Consider the following 20,489-nt stretch of genomic DNA (forward strand, 5'->3'; position numbering starts at 1 on the left):
TAATTTTCTGAAGCATATGGCAGAAAGACGGCTTACACTGCTTTTCTCACATTTTGCTGCGGTAAAAAGGAATGTTTTGTCACTGTGTTTTAACTGTGACTTATTTGCTTATGTCATGACAGCTTCATACGGGTTGAGCAATAAAACAGTTTTATTAAGATGTAAGACTAGTTTTATTCTCTACATATATGCTTTTCAGAGAGTTGTATAATATAGATGACCAATAGGACATTTAAATGGCTTAATATTGCAGGGAGGAAGTATCGCTGTTCAACGGTAAGAGATTGAAAGCTTAGCTTGATAGTCTAAATTTAAAGGATATGCCGGTACCACTGAGAAAGCTTGCATATATATTTATTGTGAGACTTTAAGCACAACAGTGATTGCACTTTGTACTAGTACCTCTGCTTTGTAGCTTAGGACTATGTCTCCTCGTAAGAGGGTCCCAGGGGGAGATAACAAGGACACTGGTAAGTCACCGCCTAGGTCTAGGGGTTCTAAAAATGCCTGTAGGTTACCATCCCCCCCCCTGCAAGACTGGAGTCAGCCTCACAGGATGAGTCAGTGCCCCTGTCAGGATTTGCAGCCTCTCCTAATATTTCAGCCCCGGTATACATCACTGAGGACTCCCTTAGGGCTACATTGGAGGGTTTTGAAGGGAGAATCATGAATTTTATTTCAGCTTCCCTGAAAGATAGCAGGAAAAGGGGTAGTTCCCCTACCTCTGCTGAGATTCCTCTTTCAGATGACACTTCTGACAATGAGGAGAGATCCCTATCTTGGGACAGGAATCTTGAGCAGTCGGATGAATCAGAGGAAGAGGAGAGAGTCCCCTCCTCCCAGGCGCTCAGAAAACAGGTGCAGTATTATACTGAATTGGTGCGTACCACATTCAGAATGCCTGCTGCTGAGATCGCTACGTCCTCTGTTTCTTCCCTGGGAGTCAGGAAAATCCCACAACCTGCCTTTTCCTTTCCAATTAATCCCTTAATGGATAAATTGTTGTATGAGGATTGGGGACATCCCGATAAACTGTTTGCTCCTCCTAAAAGGTTTTCTATGCTTTATCCTCTGGAGGAAAGTTTCACCAAGAAATGGGGGGTCCCATCTGTCGATGCGACTGTTTCTTGCATGAATAGAAACCTGACCTGTCCTTTGGATAATGCTCAGGTATTTAAAGATCCAACTGATAAGAAGCTGGAAACATTATTAAAAGCCTCCTTTTCCATGACTGGCACTGTAGTGCAACCTACAGTCGCAGCTGTGGGGTTGTGTCAGTTCCTCAAGGAACAGGTTAAGAAGATGCTTGGCCTCCTTCCCAGTGAGGAAGTGGAGAATTATGCAGAAATACCTCAAATTCTGTGTTTCATGATTGATGCGATTTTGGATTCTGTCCAACAAGCATCTCGTTTGTCTCTCCTGTTGGTACACATGCGAAGGGCCCTATGGCTAAAGAATTGGGCAGCTGAGCTATCATGCAAGAAGCATTTGATTGGGTTCCCGTTTAAAGGGGAACGTTTGTTTGGAGAAGAATTAGACAAATTCGTCCAAAAAATTTCAGGGGGTAAATCTACTCTCCTTCCAGTCAAAAGGAGCAAACGTCCATCATTTAGGCGTTCTCTCTCTCCCGGAGCATCAAGCTCTAAGCAGTGGCGACGGCCTTCTCAACCCCCCTCTACAGGAAAGGCTCAAGGCCGGGCCCAGTGGCAGAAGAAATCCTGGGGGCGAAAGCCTGCCAAGCAGAGCCCGAAAGCTTCCTTGTGAAGGGGCGCCCCCACTCGGCCAAGTGGGGGAAGGCTCCTGCAGTTTGCAGAAGCCTGGCGGGAAGAGATCCGAGTGGGTGGTCTCTTTGGTATCCCTGGGCTACAAGCTGGAGTTTCAGGAGAATCCACCTTCTCGCTTTCTAAGGTCAAGGATCCCCAGGGACCCAGTAAAGCAAAGACCGCTATTTCTGGCCTTAGATCACTTACTATCCCAGGGGGTGATAGTAGAAGTGGACCCAAAAGAACAGGGTTCAGGGTTTTACTCGAATCTCTTCACCGTTCCAAAGCCAAATAGAAGTGTCAGACCTATCCTGGATCTGAAGGATCTGACCCGTTTTTTACGCATCCGGTCCTTCTGAATACAGTCAATTCGCACTGTGGTCTCCTCCCTGCAAGGGGGAGAGTTTATGGCATCAATAGACATCAAGGATGCATATCTCCATGTGCCAATTTTTCCCGCACACCAAAAGTATCTAAGGTTCACGGTAGAGCGGCGCCATTTTCAATTTGTGGCCTTGCCGTTCGGGCTAGCTACGGCCCCTCGAGTCTTCACAAAGATTCTGGACCCTCTCTTGGCAAACCTAAGAGCTCAGGGTATAGCCGTCATGGCTTATCTAGACGATTTGCTTCTCATAGAGAAAACAGTAGCGCTCCTGAACCACAGTGTTACCAGAACGCTAGAACAGCTGGAACGCCTAGGTTGGATTATAAACCTAGAAAAGTCGTCCCTACAGCCTGCTACCAGGTTGGAATACCTGGGTATGGTTATCGACACTGCTCAGGGCAAGGTGTTTCTACCAAGGCCAAAAGTCTTGGCCATTGGGGATCTGGTGCGCCTAATTCTGGGCAGAAGATCTTCCCCCATTCGGTTGTGCATGAGACTGTTAGGGAAAATGGTTGCCTCCTTCGAGGCCGTTCCATTCGCCTAGTTCCACTCAAGGCCTCTGCAAAGATGCATCCTTGCGGCTTGGAACAGGAAGCCCCAGTCCTTGGATCTTCCTATGCGTCTATCCCCAGGGACACGCAAGAGTCTCGTCTAACGAGTCTAAGAGTCTCGTTACAAACCGAGAATTTGCTGAAAGGCAAAACTTTTCTTCCTCTTCCATGGAAGATTATTATGACAAATGGCAGCCTGACAGGCTGGGGAGCAGTGTTGGAGGAGACGTGCTCGCAGTGGAAATGGTCTGTGATCGAGAAGCTATTGCCCATAAATATCTTGGAGATCCAGGCAGTTTATATGGCTCTCATAAACTGTTCTTTCAGACTACGGGGTCTCCCTGTTCGAGTTCAGTCCGACAATGCCACAGCAGTGGCCTATATCAATCACCAGGGTGGTACCAGGAGTCTGGTTGCGCAAAAAGAGGTGAATCGCATACTTGTCTGGGCAGAAAGGCATGTTCCATGCCTTTCTACAGTCTTCATTCCAGGAGTGGAAAATTGGCAGGCAGATTTTCTGCGCCGCCAGCAGTTGTGCCTAGGAGAATGGGCTCTGCACCCCGACGTGTTTTGGAACATATGTCGCAGGTGGGGTACTCCAGACGTAGATCTGTTTGCGTCCAGGTTCAACAGAAAACTGGACAAATTCGTGTCAAGGACAAGAGATACACTCGCTCAGGGGTCGAATGCTCTGACAGTTCCCTGGGATCAGTAAAATTTGATTTATGCCTCCCCCCGTGCCCGCTTCTGCTGCGGTTCCTGGGAAGAGTCTAGTGGGAAACAAAGTCGCTTCTTTTGGTAGCCCTGGCTTGGCCCAGGCGACCGTGGTACGCAGAGATCATGAAGTTGGCAGTAGGCAGGCTGTGGATCCTCCCTCTCCGGCCAGATCTGCTCTCACAGGGTCCAATTTACCATGCTGCTTTACACAGTCTGAATTTGACGGTTTGGCTGCTGAGACCCACATTCTGAGAGACCGTGGGCTTTCGGGGCCAGTCCTTTCTACTCTGGTCAATGCCAGAAAGCCGGCCTCCAGGCTTATTTACTACAAAATCTGGAGGGCATATGTTTCCTGTTGTGAACTCAGGGAATGTCATCCTAGAAAGTATGTCATTAGCAGGATCTTGGCCTTCCTCCAGTCAGGCCTAGAAATGAATTTGGCCGTAAGCACTATCAAGGTGCATATTTCGTCCTTGTCAGTGTTTTTTCAGAAACCACTTGCATCACATTCCCTGGTGCGGGCTTTCATCCAGGGGGCTATGAGGATAAGGCTGCCAGTCAAACCTCCGGTATGCCCATGGGATCTGAATTTGGTTCTCTCAGCTTTGCAGGGGCAACCTTTTGAACCTTTGCATCAGGCTTCGTTAGTTCTTTTGACTAAAAAATTGGTTTTCTTGGTAGCCATATCCACGGCTAGAAGAGTGTCAGAACTAGCAGCTCTCTCCAGTAAAGAACCGTATCTAATTATTTATAAGGACCTGGTGGTAATGCGTCCCAACAGGTCCTTTCTGCCTAAGGTGGTTTCAGGATTCCATTTGAATCAAGATTTAAGCCTACCATCCTTTTTTCCGGACCCACAGTCCGCAGAAGAAGAATCTTTGCACACTTTGGATGTGGTAAGGGCAATCAGTATCTATCTTCAGGCAACTGCTCAGATAAGGAAAACTGGTTGCTTATTTATTTTGCCGGAAGGCCCTAGGAAGGGCCAGGCGGCATCAAAATCCACTCTCTCAAGGTGGATTAGACAGATTATTTCTCAGGCCTATAGTGTTAAAGGGAAGATCCCTCGTTTTCAAGTGAGAGCGCACTCAACTAGGGCTGTAAGTGCTTCTTGGGCAGTGCATCACCAGGCCTCCCTGGCTCAGATCTGTAAGGCTGCAACTTGGTCATCAGTCCACACATTCACCAGATTCTATCAGGTGGATGTCAGAGGGCAAGAGGATATCGCCTTTGGGCGCAGTGTACTGCAGGCTGCAGTTTAGGTCCTTGGCGGTCTATATATTATGATCTGTGTCTCCCTGCCCTCAATCTGAGCATTGCTTTGGGTCATCCCACTATGTAATGAAGCTCCTGTGTCCTGTGATGTATGATCAAGAAAATAGGATTTTTATATACAGCTTACCTGTAAAATCCTTTTCTTGAGAGTACATCACGGGACACAGGGCACCCACCCCTCTTGGGTTTTACATGGTTTCCTATTGCTTTGCTACAAAACTGAGGTGCCCCCCATATGGGAGGGGTTATATAGGGGAGGAATTCTCCTTAATTGGGGGTTAACCAGTGTCCAATCACCAGAGGTGCCTATATAACCCACTATGTAATGAAGCTCCTGTGTCCCGTGATGTACTCTCAAGAAAAGGATTTTACAGGTAAGTTGTATATAAAAATCCTATTTTTTATGTTGTTGGCGTTGACCTGTTTTTTTTTGCTTGTTTCCCAAGATGACCATCTTGGCGTTTGTCAAGAGGGTGAGAGTGCCCAAAGAAAGTGCCTACGGCCAAATCACCCTGAAAGTGCCCGATCTTGTCTGATCTCGGAGGCTAAGCATTGTCGGGCCTGATTAGTAACTGGAAGGGAGACCGACTGGGAATACCAGGTGCCGTAGGCTTCTTTTTATGTTGCTGGCGTTGACATTTTTTTTTTTCCGCTTGTTTCCCAAGGTGACCATCTTGGCATTTGTCAAGAGGGCTGAGAGAGCCCAAAGAAATCTCCTACGGCCACATCACCCTGAAAGCGCCCGATCTTATCTGATCTCAGAGGCTAAGCAGGGTCCAGCCTGGATAGTACCTAATTACAGGTGCCGTAGGAATCTTTTTATATTGTTGGCTTTGACCTGTTTTTTTTCGCTTGTTTCCCAAGGTGACCATTTTAGCATCTGTCAAGAGTTTTGAGTATGTCCCAAAGCGTTCGCCTAAGGCCCCATCACCCTGAAAGCGCCCGATCTCAGAGGCTAAGCAGGGTCAGGGTCAGATGGGAGACCGCCAGGGTCTATGTTGTTGGCGTTGACCTGTTTTTTTTCACTTGTTTCCCAAGATGACCATCTTGGCATTTGTTAAGAGGGTTGAGAGTGTCTGAATAGAACACCTATGGCCACATCACCCTGAAAGCGCACAATCTCATCTGATCTCAGAGGCCTAGCAGTGTACGGCCTGGTTAATACCTGTATGGGAGACCATCTGTGAATACCAGGTGCCGTAGGCTTCTTTTTATGTTGTTGGTGTTGACCTGTTTATTTTCGCTTGTTTCCCAAGGTGACCATCTTGGCGTTTAACAAGAGGGTCCAGAGTGCCCAAAGAGACCACCTACGGCCCCATCACCCTGAAAGCACCCAATCTTGTCTGATCTCGGAGGCTAAGCAGTGTCAGGCCTGGTTAATACCAGGATGGGAGAACGTCTGGGAATAACAGGTGCCGTAGGCTTCTTTTTATGTTATTGGCCTTGACCTGGTTTCTTTTTTCACTTGTTTCCCAAGGTGACCATCTTGGCATTTGTCAAGAGGGTTGAGAGTGCCCAAAGAGATCACCTACGGCCCCATCACCATGAAAGCACCCAATCTTGTCTGATCTCGGAGGCTAAACAGTGTCGGGCCTGGTTAGTACCTGGATGGGAGACCGCCTTGGAATACTAGGTGCCATAGGCTTCTTTTTATGTTGTTGGCTTTGACCTGTTTTTTTCACTTGTTTCTCAAGGCGACCATCTTGGCGTTTGTCAAGAGGGTTGGGCGTGTCTTGAAGAGAACGCTTACGGCCACATCACCCTGAAAGCACCCGATCTCATCTGATTTCAGACGCTAAGCAGTGTCAGGCCTGGTTAGTACCTGGATGGGAGACTGCCTGGAAAGACCAGGTGCCATAGAAGGATCTGGCCTGGTTAGTGTCTTGATTGGGAGATCGCCTGGGAATACCGGATGCCGTAGGCTTCTTTTTATGTTGTTGGCTTTGACCTGTTTTTTTTTAGCTTGTTTCCCAAGGTGAGCATCTTGGCCTTTGTCAAGAGGCTTCAGAGTGCCCAAAGAGAATGCCTACGGCCAAATCACCCTGAGAGAGCCCAATCTCATCTGATCTCGGGGGCTAAGCAGCGATGGGCCTGGTTAGTACCTGGATGGGAGAAAGCCTGGGAATACCAGGTGCTGTAGGCTTCTCATTATGTTGTCGGCGTTGACCTGTTTTTTTTCCCTTTTTTCCCAAGGTGACCATCTTGGCATTTGTCAAGAGGGTTGAGAGTGCACAAAGAAATTGCCTACGGGCACAACACCCTGAAAGCGCCCAATCTCATCTGGTCTCAGAGGCTAAGCAGGGTTGGGCCTGGTTTGTACGTGGATGGGAGACCACCTGCGTTTTCCAGATGCCGCAGGCTTCTTTTTATGTTGTTGGTGTTGACCTGTTTTTTTTCGCTTGTTTCCCAAAGTGATCATCTTGGCATTTGTCAAGAGGGTAGAGAGTGCTTAAAGAGATCGCTTACAGCAGCATCACCCTGAAAGCACCCTATCTCTTCTGATCTCGGAGGCTAAGAAGGGTTGGGCCTAGTTAGTACTTGAATGGGAGATGGCCTTGGAATACCAGGTGCCGTATTCTTCTTTTCATGTTGTTGGCGTTGACCTGTTTTTTTCCGCTTGTTTCCCAGGGTGACTATCTTGCCATTTTTCAAGAGGGATGAGAGTGCCCAAATAGATTGCCCATGGGCACATCACCCTGAAAGCACCCAATCTCCTCTGATCTCAGAGGCTAGAAAGGGTCGTGCCTTGTTAATACCTGGATGGGAGACCGCCTGGGAATACTAGGTGCTGTAGGCTTCTTTTTATGTTGTTGGCATTGACTTGATTTTTTGTTTGCTTCCCAAGGTGACCATCTTGGCGTTTGTCAAGAGGGTTGAGCGTGCCTGAAAAAATCTACTATGGCCGCATCACCCTGAAAGAGCCCAATCTCATTTGATCTCAGAGGCTAAGCAGGGTTGGGACCTGGTTAGTACCTGGATGGGAGACCGCCTGGGATTTCTCAATGCCATATGCTTTTTTTTTAAGTTGTTGGCATTGACTTCGTTTTTTTTTGCTTGTTTCCCAAGGTGACCATCTTGGCGTTTGTCAAGAGGGTTGAAAGTGCCTGAAGGGATTGCCTACGGGCACATCACCCTGAAAGCACCTGATCTCGTTTGATGTTGGAGGCTAAGAAGAGTCTGGCCTTGTTAGTACGTGGATGGGAGACCGCCTGGGAATACCAGGTGTCGTAGGCTTCTTTTTATGTTGTTGGCGTTGACCTGTTTTTTTTTAGCTTGTTTCCCAAGGTCACCATCTTGGTGTTTGTCAAGAGGGTTGAGAGTGCCTGAAGAGATTGCCTATGGCCACATCACACTGAAAGCACCCAATCTTGTCTGATCTTGGAGGCTAAGAAGAGTCAGGCCTGGTTAGTACCTGGATGGGAGACCACCTGGGAATACCAGTTATTGTAAGCTTCTTTTTATGTTGTTGGCGTTGATTCGTTTTTTTTTTTTTCGCTTGTTTCCCAAGGTGACCATCTTGGCATTTGTCAAGAGGGTTTAAAGTGCCCAAAGAGATCGCTTACAGCAGCATCACCCTGAAAGAGCCCTATCTCTTCTCATCTCTGAGGCTAAGAAGGGTTGGGCCTAGTTAGTACCTGTATGGGAGATGGCGTTGGAATACCAGGTGCCGTATTCTTCTTTTTATGTTGTTGACATTGATCTGTCTTTTTTCGCAAGGTTGGGCCTTGCTAGTACCTGGATTGGAGACCACCTGGGAATACTTTTTATGTTGTTGGCGTTGACTTGTTTTTGTTTTGTTTGTTTACCAAGGTGACCATCTTGGTGTTTGTCAAGAGGGTTAAGAGCTTGCCTATGGCCACATAACCCTGAAAGCACCAGATCTCGTCTGATCTCAGAGACTAAACAGGGTCGGGCCTTGTTAATACCTGGATGGGAGACCACCTGGGAATACTAGGTGCTGTAGACTTCTTCTTATGTTGTTGGCGTTAACTTGTTTTTTTTTGTTTTTTTCCCAAAGTGACCATCTTGGCATTAGTCAAGAGGGTTGAGAGTGCCTGAAGAAATCTCCTACGGCCACATCACCCTGAAAGAGCCCAATCTCATCTGATCTCAGAGGCTAAGCAGGGTTGGGACCAGTTTAATCCCTGGATGGGAGACCACCTGGGATTTCCAGATGCCGTAGTCTTCTTGTTATGTTGTTGCCGTTGACCTATTTTTTTCTGCTTGTTCCCAAGGTGACCATCTTGGCATTTTTCAAGAGAGTTGAGAGTGCCTGAAGATATTGGCTACGGCCACATCACCCTGAATCTGTTCCATCTCATCTGATCTTGTAGGCTAAGCAGGGCCGGGCCTGGTTAATGCCTGGATGGGAGACCGCCTGGGAATACCAGGTGTCGTAGGCTTCTTTTTTTTTTTCTACAAACAGGGAATGACGGTCCCCCGAGTACATAATGCAACAGAGAAATACAGAGCAAAAAGCAGCTGAACAATACTTGATACAGGTATAATCGCAAATGTGAGTCTGCCTTCCATCAATCATAATGATTCAAGGCACGGATAAAGTACAAGAATTTTTGTGTTATGCATCGGATCTCTGTCCAGAAGTCCACCAAGCTGGGGCAGGACCAAAAAATGTGGAGCAATGTGCCCTCTTCTTCTCCACACCTCCAGCATATGTTTGAGGAAGAGGGGAATTATTTATGCAGCTTTGATAGTGTCAAATACCACCTGATGAGAAGTTTAAAATTTGTCTCCTGTATCTTCGTGCACAGCGAGGTTTTGAGAGCCAAAGTGATAATGCGTTGTCTCTGTGCTGGGGAAAACGAGCAATCAAGGTCCTTTTCCCAGTTGGACAGACAGGTTAAGTGTGGGTGATCTGTTTGAGAGAGAATGTGGACCAAAGGGCCTTCGCTCCTGCATAGAGTCTCAAACTCCGTCTGAGGGCGGGTGAAAGTTTGAGTATTGGGGATGGAATGGAGAAAATTATGTTGTTGCGCCGCTCTCCAAAAAGGCAGTTGGAAAAGCCCTGTCGGATCTGTTAGGGTTCAGAAAGAAGGCCATTTTCCATCAATGACGAATTTAGACGCATGGTCTAGGTTGGAATTTCTAAGTGGGTCCCCAGTTCAAAGTTCGGATGGTCACGTATAGGGAATAGGGGGGAAGTCAAAGACGTGAGTGTGTTTTGGGTAGCGATCAGGTGACTGACTTTCAATGAAGCCCCTATAGTGGGATGTGACGTCAATTCTGTGGGTAAATCCTTATAGCACCACATGGCACTTCTTAGCGGAATTCGGGAGTGAGATTGTCCTAGTTGCACCCAGAGCTTAGAAAGTTTGTTTCCATTCCAGTCCAATACACACCCCAGGTGGGAGGCCAGGTAGTAGCATCGCAAGTCAGGGAGAACCAACCCTCCCTGTTGTTTAGACAATGTCAGCTGTGACCACTTAAGTCTGAATTTTTGTGGGCCCAGTTAAATTGAGTGAGCAGGAATTGAGCTTGCTTAAAAAACGGCACTGGACTCTGGATCAGGAGAGCTTGGAAAAGATAGGTACATTTAGGGAGTATGTTCATTTTAATGAGATTGCATCTCCTGAACCAGGAATGGAGGCCAGAATGCCACCCGTGAAGCAAACTGCAGATCTTAGTGACAAGGGGTGGGGGAAAGTTCAACATAAACGTACGCGCGATGTCCGGTGGAATGTAAGTACCTAAGTACTTAAGGGCTGTATGGGTCCATTTAAATCGAAAATTGGACTGCAAGTCTAGTAACGTTTGCGGGGGGACTGCGACCCCCATGGCCTCTGATTTCAAGAAGTATCCCGTATATCTGGAATTCCCGAAGGAGATTTGGCAAGGAAACTCTGGGATTCTTCAACGAGAACAGCATGTCATCCACGTAGGCAGATATCTTGCACTCAATAGTACCCATTTGGAGTCCCGTTATGTCTGAGTTTTGTCGAATTGTGGAGAGAAAGGGTTCCAATGACAGTGCGAATAATAGGGGCGACAGGGGGCAACCCTGTCTGGTCCCATTCCCGATGTCAAGGGGAGATGAGAGCACCCCATTCGCTTTGAGTTGAGCTGAAGGGCGTGAGTATATCTTACTTATCCATGCCAGCATCCGTTCACTCAGACCTATATGGCGAAGGACCGAGAACATGAATGTCCATTTGACCCGATCAAAAGCCTTCTCGGCATCAGTACTCACGAAAAGACAAGGGGTCCCAGATGACTTTGCTTTATGGACCAGGGTAAGCACCTTAATGGTGTTATCCCTATCTTCCCTGGTGGGAATAAAACCTAAGTGGTCAATATGTATAAGGGACTGCAAGTGCTGTGCCAATCACGTGGCGAGGATTTTAGAGAATCGTTTTAGGACCGAATTTAGGAGGGAAATGGGTCTGTAGCTCCCACATAGGCCCGGGTCTTTGCCCTCCTTAGGTATCAACGAGATGTGGGCTCTAAGGTTATCCTCAGGAAAATCCCCATTCAAACTCAGAGTATTAAATAAATTCACCAAGCGCGGGCCGAGAATAGAATAAGTTCTTATAGTATTGTGCGGTATATCCGTCAGGGCCCGGAGCCTTACCCACCTTCGGAGGTCCCTGGACTTCTTCCAGTGTGATCGGGTCCTCCAAGTACTCCCGTGATTCCGATGAGAGGGTTGGTAGACCAGAACCGGTTTCATATCTGTCTATATTGTCCTGTCCGGACCCTGAATCGGGCAGGTTGTAGAGATCAGAGTAACATTTTTCAAAGACTTTGGCTATTTGAGTTGGGGTAGAGGCCCTCTGGCCATTCTCATCTATCAACTGTGGTATGTAAGAGGCAGATTTCAACTCATTTACCGACCATCATCCCTTCCTCCAATGGGAGATGCCACCGGCATGACAGCCCCGTGTCCTGTCAAGTGGTGCCCCTCTGACAATGTCGTCTGGGTATATGTGGAGCATCCAGGGGGAGGCAGAGACCACCCAAACAGTGAGGGGTAAAGCCTCCAAGGGGACCGGTGCCAGACAGGAGGATAGCGGTGTCTTTTACAATTTGGTTAATTAGACAAGTCATCCAGTGTGTTTCTGTGAGCAGCGGAAGGAAAGGTTGGTAAGGATTATGAATGGGTGGGGGCCAGGGAAGTGCTGTATGGGTCCATTTAAATCGAAAATTGGACTGCAAGTCTAGTAACGTTTGCGGGGGGACTGCGACCCCCATGGCCTCTGATTTCAAGAAGTATCCCGTATATCTGGAATTCCCGAAGGAGATTTGGCAAGGAAACTCTGGGATTCGTCAGCGAGAACAGCATGTCATCCACGTAGGCAGATATCTTGCAGTCAATAGTACCCATTTGGAGTCCCGTTATGTCTGAGTTTTGTCGAATTGTGGAGAGAAAGGGTTCCAATGACAGTGCGAATAATAGGGGAGTCACATTCCCGATGTCAAGGGGAGATGAGAGCACCCCATTCGCTTTGAGTTGAGCTGAAGGGCGTGAGTATATCTTACTTATCCATGCCAGCATCCGTTCACTCAGACCTATATGGCGAAGGACCGAGAACATGAATGTCCATTTGACCCGATCAAAAGCCTTCTCGGCATCTGTACTCACGAAAAGACAAGGGGTCTCAGATGACTTTGCTTTATGGACCAGGGTAAGCACCTTAATGGTGTTGTCCCTATCTTCCCTGGTGGGAATAAAACCTAACTGGTCAATATGTATAAGGGACTGCAAGTGCTGTGCCAATCACGTGGCGAGGATTTTAGAGAATCGTTTTAGGACCGAATTTAGGAGGGAAATGGGTCTGTAGCTCCCACATAGGCCCGGGTCTTTGCCCTCCTTAGGTATCAACGAGATGTGGGCTCTAAGGGTATCCTCAGGAAAATCCCCATTCGAGCTCAGAGTATTAAATAAATTCACCAAGCGCGGGCCGAGAATAGGGAGGAAGGTCTTATAGTATTGTGCGGTATATCCGTCAGGGCCCAGAGCCTTACCCACCTTCGGAGGTCCCACGGCCATCTGGACTTCTTCCAGTGTGATCGGGTCCTCCAAGTACTCCTGTGATTCCGATGAGAGGGTTGGTAGACCAGAACCGGTTTCATATCTGTCTATATTGTCCTGTCCGGACCCTGAATCGGGCAGGTTGTAGAGATCAGAGTAACATTTTTCAAAGACTTTGGCTATTTGAGTTGGGGTAGAGGCCCTCTGGCCATTCTCATCTATCAACTGTGGTATGTAAGAGGCAGATTTCAACTCATTTACCGACCTGGCTAAGATTTTTCAGCATTTGTCCCCTGACTCCTACGTCAGTTTACGACAAAACTGGAGTGCCGCTTTCGCTTTATAATGGAGTAGGTCAGTAATCTGGGTACGGAGTGTCCCCAATTCAATCTCTAAGGTCCGTGAGGGGGCATGTTTATGTTTTGCTTCCACAGAGGCAAGTTCACAAAACAGATTAGCAAGCTGTTCCTTCCGTGTTCGTTTGATGCGTGCCCCGTGCCTGATAAGTACCCTGCGGAGTACTGACTTGTGAGCCTCCCAAATTATCCCCGGGTAGCAGTCCTGCGTTTAGTTTTCTTGGAAATAAAGGTCCAATTCCCTGGTCACATCTGCTAAAACTTCCGGTATCTGGAGGAGGCTCTCATTAAGGTGCCAGAATAGAGACCTAGGTGAGGGGTTCCTAGAGAGGGTGTAGGTAAGGGCTACAGGAGCGTGGTTGGACCAAGTAATATGGCCGATGGAGGAAGAGCTCACCAAGTGCAGTTGGTCATGTGGAATCAAGAAGAAGTCTATCCTCAAGTATGATTTGTGAGGGGAAGAGCAAAAAGAGTAGTCCCTTTATCCGGAGTGTTGCAGACACCAGACATCAACTAATTGGTCATTCAGTAAACACTTAGTAATCCGCTTTCTAGAGGAAATGAGGAGCGAGGAGCAAGAGGCAGAAGTGTCAACCGATGGCGAAAGGGGACATTAAAGTCCCCACCTAATATCAACTGGCTCTCCCGAAAGTCACATAATCTGTGCAGGGTAGTTCTGAGGAATGTGTCTTGGTGATCATTGGGAGCGTACACAGTGGCAAATGTAAAAAGGAGCTGTCCAATGTGGCCCCTAAGAAAAAGATATCGGCCCCCAGGGTCCACCAGAGAATCCTGGAGAACCGAGGGGAGCCTGCTAGAGATCAGAATGGAGATTATCTTGGTCTTAGAGGAGGGGTTAGTAGAGTGGTAGACCTTAGCGAAGGATCTTGACCGTAGAAAGGGGAGGCTAGTATTTTTAAAATGTGTTTCTTGTATAAAGGCCACATCAGTACAGGAAGTCTTCAGTTCTCACAGGAGGATCCACCGTTTTTCAGAGGAGTTCAGTCCCTTAACGTTTAGAGAGGTGACCTTGACTGAGTCTGCCATCGCTCCTCGGGGAGGGGAAGGGGGACGTCCGAGAAAAGCAAAGAAAGTTGAACCAAGGTAGGTATTGGGTAGGTAATGGATGGCGGGAACTAAGTGGGAGAAAGAAAGGGCAAATGGAAGGAAAGGTAAGGGGAAAAAGAGGCCGGGCACCTCAACCCCAGGGGGAGAGGGAAATTAAGGGTTGTCCGCACTCAACAGTACAGGAATTGTATACTAAAACAGCACAATTATGCTATAGCGCTTACCAGATGTACACTGGGTTTAAAGCGCCGTCCTACTGGGGTTGGTGGGTAGACAGGTCGGAGAGGGAGCCCCCGGTTCCCAGTCCCCCCAGTCCCCCCAGTCCCGGCAGTGGTAAATGTCACGTCTGATACCGGTATGCAAATAAAAGACAATCAGTAACATCATAGAACCAAAAAACAATAGTATAATCAAAACAGAGGTAGAGCATAGAACTGTCAGCACTGAGGGATCTCCTCAGCTCGCCCTAAACATAGGCATGCACGAGGGAGCCCGTCACAACAGAAAAGGCATCACAGAATGGGATCCACCACCCCCCGTCCCATACCCCAAAAGTACATGCAGCCCCCGAACAAATGCATTTCTCCCTTTGGCAGATTGTCCTCTCCTTACCCCCTCTCCTCCTTCCACTCACCGGGGGAAAAGGGGGAGGGAAGGGGGGAAAAGAGGGGGGGAAGAGGGAAGGGAAGGAGGTAAGGGAGGGAAGGGGGGAGGGAAGGGGGGCAGCAAGGGAGAGGGGACAAACATGTGGAAATGTCAAGTCCTTTAGCGCACTCACACCAGCAACCACCCGGACCCCATAAGTTTCAACTCCTCCCCTCCATGGTCACCACATCAAGATGAAAGAGGAGCAGCCCTGGTCGGTGCATGGAGAATCCGGAAGGCAAGGGGCTGGGGCCACCATCCCTCCATCCAACGGGAGACTTCACCCGAGCAGCAGTTCTAGGGCCCGCCAATTAGTGTCTCTCCTGCATCGCCATCGGGGGCTGTGTAGAGCATCCAGAGGGAGGCTGGGACCGCCCAAACAGTAAGGGGTAAATCCTCCAGGGGGGTCCAGAGTCAAACTGGAGGGAAGCAGTGTCTCGTACCAATAGGCTCAATAAATAAGTCATCCAGGGTGTCCCCGAAAGCTGCAGAAGGCAATGTCGGCAAAGAGTAGGTGGGGGCCAGAGGGTGGGGAACAAGGGGCGCAACCAGGGAGAGGGGACACATACGCGGGAATGTCAAGCCCTTCCAGTACACCGCACTAGGTATCACTCAGACCCCCCAAAGTGCAACTCCCCCCTCTAAGGTCAAGACTCCAGAAGGGAAGATGAGCCGCCCTGGTCTGTACATGAAAGAACCTGCTGCCAAGGGGTTGGGGCCATCATCCCTTCCTCCAATGGGAGATGCCACCGGCATTACAGCCCCGTGTCCTGTCAAGTGGTGCCCCTCTGACAATGTCGTCGGGGTATATGTGGAGCATCCAGGGGGAGGCAGGGACCACCCAAACAGTGAGGGGTAAAGCCTCCAAGGGGACCGGTGTCAGACAGGAGGATAGTGGTGTCTTGTACAAGTTGGTTGATTAGACAAGTCATCCAGTGTGTTCCTGTGAGCAGCGGAAGGAAAGGTCAGTAAGGATTATGAATGGGTGGGGGCCAGGGAAGTGCTGTATGGGTCCATTTAAATCGAAAATTGGACTGCAAGTCTAGTAACGTTTGCAGGGGGACTGCGACCCCCATGGCCTCTGATTTCAAGAAGTATCCCGTATATCTGGAATTCCCAAAGGAGATTTGGCAAGGAAACTCTGGGATTCGTCAGCGAGAACAGCATGTCATCCACGTAGGCAGATATCTTGCAGTCAATAGTACCCATTTGGAGTCCCGTAATGTCTGAGTTTTGTCGAATTGTGGAGAGAAAGGGTTCCAATGACAGTGCGAATAATAGGGGCGACAGGGGGCAACCCTGTCTGGTCACATTCCCGATGTCAAGGGGAGATGAGAGCACCCTATTCGCTTTGAGTTGAGCTGAAGGGCGTGAGTATATCTTACTTATCCATGCCAGCATCCGTTCACTCAGACCTATATGGCGAAGGACCGAGAACATGAATGTCCATTTGACCCGATCAAAAGCCTTCTCTGCATCAGTACTCACGAAAAGACAAGGGGTCCCAGATGACTTTGCTTTATGGACCAGGGTAAGCACCTTATTGGTGTTGTCCCTATCTTCCCTGGTGGGAATAAAACCTAACTGGTCAATATGTATAAGGGACTGCAAGTGCTGTGCCAATCACGTGGCGAGGATTTAAGAGAATCGTTTTAGGACCGAATTTAGGAGGGAAATGGGTCTGTAGCTCCCACATAGGCCCGGGTCTTTGCCCTCCTTAGGTATCAACGAGATGTGGGCTCTAAGGGTATCCTCAGGAAAATCCCCATTCGAGCTCAGAGTATTAAATAAATTCACCAAGCGCGGGCCAAGAATAGGGAGGAAGGTCTTATAGTATTGTGCGGTATATCCGTCAGGGCCCAGAACCTTACCCACCTTCGGAGGTCCCACGGCCATCTGGACTGCTTCCAGTGTGATTGGGTCCTCCAAGTACTCCCGTGATTCCGATGAGAGGGTTGGTAGACCAGAACCGGTTACATATCTGTCTATATTGTCCTGTCCGGACCCTGAATCGGGCAGGTTGTAGAGATCAGAGTAACATTTTTCAAAGACTTTGGCTATTTGGGTTGGGGTAGAGGCCCTCTGGCCATTCTCATCTATCAACTGTGGTATGTAAGAAGCAGATTTCAACTCATTTACCGACCTGGCTAAGATTTTTCCGCATTTGTCCCCTGACTCCTACGTCAGTTTACGACAAAACTGGAGTGCCGCTTTCGCTTTATAATGGAGTAGGTCAGTAATCTGGGTACGGAGTGTCCCCAATTCAATCTCTAAGGTCCGTGAGGGGGCATGTTTAGGTTTCGCTTCCACAGAGGCAAGTTCACAAAACAGATTAGCAAGCTGTTCCTTCCATGTTCGTTTGATGCGCGCCCCGTGCCTGATAAGTACCCTGCGGAGTACTGACTTGTGAGCCTCCCAAATTATCCCAGGGTCGCAGTCCTGCGTTTAGTTTTCTTGGAAATAAAGGTCCAATTCCCTGGTCACATCTGCTAAAACTTCCGGTATCTGGAGGAGGCTCTCATTAAGGTGCCAGAATAGAGACCTAGGTGAGGGGTTCCTAGAGAGGGTGTAGGTAAGGGCTACAGGAGCATGGTCGGACCAAGTAATATGGCCGATGGAGGAAGAGCTCACCAAGTGCAGTTGGTCATGTGGAATCAAGAAGAAGTCCTCAAGTATGATTTGTGAGAGGAAGAGCAAAAAGAGTAGTCCCTTTCCCCGGAGTGTTGCAGACACCAGACATCAACTAATTGGTCATTCAGTAAACACTTAGTAATCCGCTTTCTAGAGGAAATGAGGAGCGAGGAGCAAGAGGCAGAAGTGTCAACCGATGGCAAAAGGGGACATTAAAGTCCCAACCTAATATCAACTGGCCCTCCCGAAAGTCACATAATCTGTGCAGGGTAGTTCTGAGGAATGTGTCTTGGTGATCATTGGGAGCTTACACAGTGGCAAATGTAAAAAGGAGCTCCCCAATGTGGCCCCTAAGAAAAAGATATCGGCCCCCAGGGTCCACCAGAGAATCCTGGAGAACCGAGGGGAGCCTGCTAGAGATCAGAATGGAGATTCCCTTGGTCTTATAGAAGGGGTTAGTAGAGTGGTAGACCTTAGGGAAGGATCTTGACCGTAGAAAGGGGAGGCTAGTATTTTTAAAATGTGTTTCTTGTATAAAGGCCACATCAGTACAGGAAGTCTTCAGTTCTCACAGGAGGATTCACCTTTTTTCAGAGGAGTTCAGTCCCTTAACCTTTCCTTAGTTCCTTAGAGAGGTGACCTTGACTGAGTCTGCCATCGCTCCTCGGGGAGGGGAAGGGGGACATCAGAGAAAAGCAAAGAAAGTTGAACCAAGGTAGGTATTGGGTAGGTAATGGATGGCGGGAACTAAGGGGGAGAAAGGAAGGGAAAATGGAAGAAAAGGTAAGGGGAAAAAGAGGCCGGGCACCTCAACCCCAGAGGGAGAGGGAAATTAAGGGTTGTCCGCACTCATCAGTACAGGAATTGTACACTAAAACACCACAATTATGCTATAGCGCTTACCACATGTACACTGGGTTTAAAGCGCCGTCCTACTTGGGTTGGTGGGTAGACAGGTCGGAGAGGGAGCCCAAGGATCCCAGTCCCCCCAGTCCCGGCAGTGGTAAATGTCACGTCTGATACCGGTCTGCAAATAAAAGACAATCAGTAACATCATAAAACCAAAAAACAATAGTATAATCAAAACAGAGGTAGAGCATAGAACTGTCAGCACTGAGGGGTCTCCTCAGCTCGCCCTAAATGTAGGCATGCACGAGGGAGCCCGTCACAACAGAAAAGGCATCACAGAATGGGATCCACCACCCCCCGTCCCATACCCCAAAAGTACATGCAGCCCCCGAACAAATGCATTTCTCCCTTTGGCAGATTGTCCTATCCTTACCCCCTCTCCTCCGTCCACGCTCCGGGGGGAAAGGGGGAGGGAAGGGGGGAAAAGAGGGGGGGAAGGGGGGAAAAGAGGGGGGGGGAAGGGGGGAAAGGGGGAGGGAAGGGAAGGAGGTAAGGGGGAAGGGAAGGGGGGGCAGCAAGGGAGAGGGGACAAACATGCGGAAATGTCAAGTCCTTTAGCGCACTCACACCAGCAACCACCTGGACCCCATAAGTTTCAACTAATCCCCCCCATGGTCACCACATCAAGATGAAAGAGGAGCAGCCCTGGTCGGTGCATGGAGAATCCGGCAGGCAAGGGGCTGGGGCCACCATCCCTCCATCCAACGGGAGACTTCACCCGAGCAGCAGTTCTGGGGCCCGCCAATTAGTGTCTCTCCTGCATCGCCATCAGGGGCTGTGTAGAGCATCCAGAGGGAGGCTGGGACCGCCCAAACAGTAAGGGGTAAATCCTCCAGGGGGGTCCAGAGTCAAACTGGAGGGAAGCAGTGTCTCGTACCAATAGGCTCAATAAATAAGTCATCCAGGGTGTCCCCGAAAGCTGCAGAAGGCAATGTCGGCAAAGAGTAGGTGGGGGCCAGAGGGGGGGGGACGAGGGGCGCAACCAGGGAGAGGGGACACAGATGCGGGAATGTCAAGCCCTTCCAGTACAGCGCACTAGGTATCACTCAGACCCCCCAAAGTGCAACTCCCCCCTCTAAGGTCAAGACTCCAGAAGGTAAGATGAGCCGCCCTGGTCTGTACATGAAAGAACATGCTGCCAAGGGGTTGGGGCCATCATCCCTTCTTCCAATGGGAGATGCCACCGGCATGACAGCTCCGTGGCCTGTCAAGTGGTGCCCCTTCGACAATGTCGTCGGGGTATATGTGGAGCATCCAGGTGGAGGCAGGGACCACCCAAACAGTGAGGGGTAAATCCTCCAAGGGGAACCGGTGTCAGACAGGAGGATAGCGGTGTCTTGTACAAGTTGGTTAATTAGACAAGTCATACAGTGTGTTCCTGTGAGCAGCGGAAGGATAGGTCGGTAAGGATTATAAATGGGTGGGGGCCAGGGAAGTGCATAAAACTGCCACCAGATGACCGGGGCAGAGAGGGCAAGGGGATGAAAGTCAGATCTGTCAGAAAGTCACGTTGGCCTTCCCTTGAAGCTGAGCGCTCTGCATACCCAGGACGTTCTTCTGTATAATCTAGCCTATCTGTATACATTAGCCTGTCTTTTGTACACATTAGCCTCTCTGTATCAACTAGCCGATCCTCTGTATACACTAGTCCGTCCCTAGCTTGTCTTTTATACACCTAGTCTCTCGGTATACCCCGCCTTTCTGTATCTATACACTAGCCTCTCTGTGTACCCTAGCCTCTCTGTATAATCTTGCCTCTCATTATTTCCCAGCCTGTATTCTTTTTACCCAATTTTGCTTTTATATAAACTAGCCTGTCTGCTACCCTGTTATACACCTAGCTTCTCATTATACCCCGGCCTCACTGTCAGCTTGTCTCTGTACACTACACTATTCAGTCTGTATACACTAGCAAGTCTGTGTAACCCAGTCTCTCTCTCCCTAGAAAACACCAACCCTGGCCCTGACAGAGGAGGAGGGTTAAATAGTCCCTCAGGCTCCTCCCTGCGGCCAGCCTTCCCACTTTTAATCGGAGTCTTCAAGTGGGAAATGCGATATTACTTAAGAACCAAGGCCTAAGGTGTGCCATGGCCTGGATGGTCAGTATGCTTGAAAAGAGGGCAAAAAGACACAAGTATAGGTGGAAAAGGAAAGGTAAAGATCCCATCCATAAAATGACGTATGCCCAAATGCCAACTG

The 20,489-nt window shown here is 48.9% G+C and overlaps 8 pseudogenes; all 8 read left to right on the plus strand.

Annotated features, from left to right (window-relative positions):
- The first annotated feature begins 5,185 nt into the window (after positions 1 to 5,185).
- On the plus strand, positions 5,186 to 5,304 carry LOC143928744 (5S ribosomal RNA; annotated as a pseudogene).
- Positions 5,305 to 5,996: 692 nt separating this feature from the next.
- On the plus strand, positions 5,997 to 6,115 carry LOC143928435 (5S ribosomal RNA; annotated as a pseudogene).
- Positions 6,116 to 6,217: 102 nt separating this feature from the next.
- Positions 6,218 to 6,336, plus strand: LOC143929011 (5S ribosomal RNA; annotated as a pseudogene).
- A 99-nt stretch (positions 6,337 to 6,435) lies between these two features.
- On the plus strand, positions 6,436 to 6,554 carry LOC143929052 (5S ribosomal RNA; annotated as a pseudogene).
- A 161-nt stretch (positions 6,555 to 6,715) lies between these two features.
- LOC143928966 (5S ribosomal RNA) lies at positions 6,716 to 6,834 on the plus strand (annotated as a pseudogene).
- Positions 6,835 to 8,025: 1,191 nt separating this feature from the next.
- On the plus strand, positions 8,026 to 8,144 carry LOC143929028 (5S ribosomal RNA; annotated as a pseudogene).
- Positions 8,145 to 8,539: 395 nt separating this feature from the next.
- Positions 8,540 to 8,658, plus strand: LOC143928827 (5S ribosomal RNA; annotated as a pseudogene).
- A 317-nt stretch (positions 8,659 to 8,975) lies between these two features.
- On the plus strand, positions 8,976 to 9,094 carry LOC143929083 (5S ribosomal RNA; annotated as a pseudogene).
- The last annotated feature ends 11,395 nt before the right edge of the window (positions 9,095 to 20,489 follow it).

This window comes from Lithobates pipiens, unplaced genomic scaffold (assembly GCF_037356315.1).
Source record: "Lithobates pipiens isolate NorthernLeopardFrog02 unplaced genomic scaffold, aLitPip1_a1.2 Scaffold_23, whole genome shotgun sequence".
Taxonomy (NCBI): domain Eukaryota; kingdom Metazoa; phylum Chordata; class Amphibia; order Anura; family Ranidae; genus Lithobates; species Lithobates pipiens.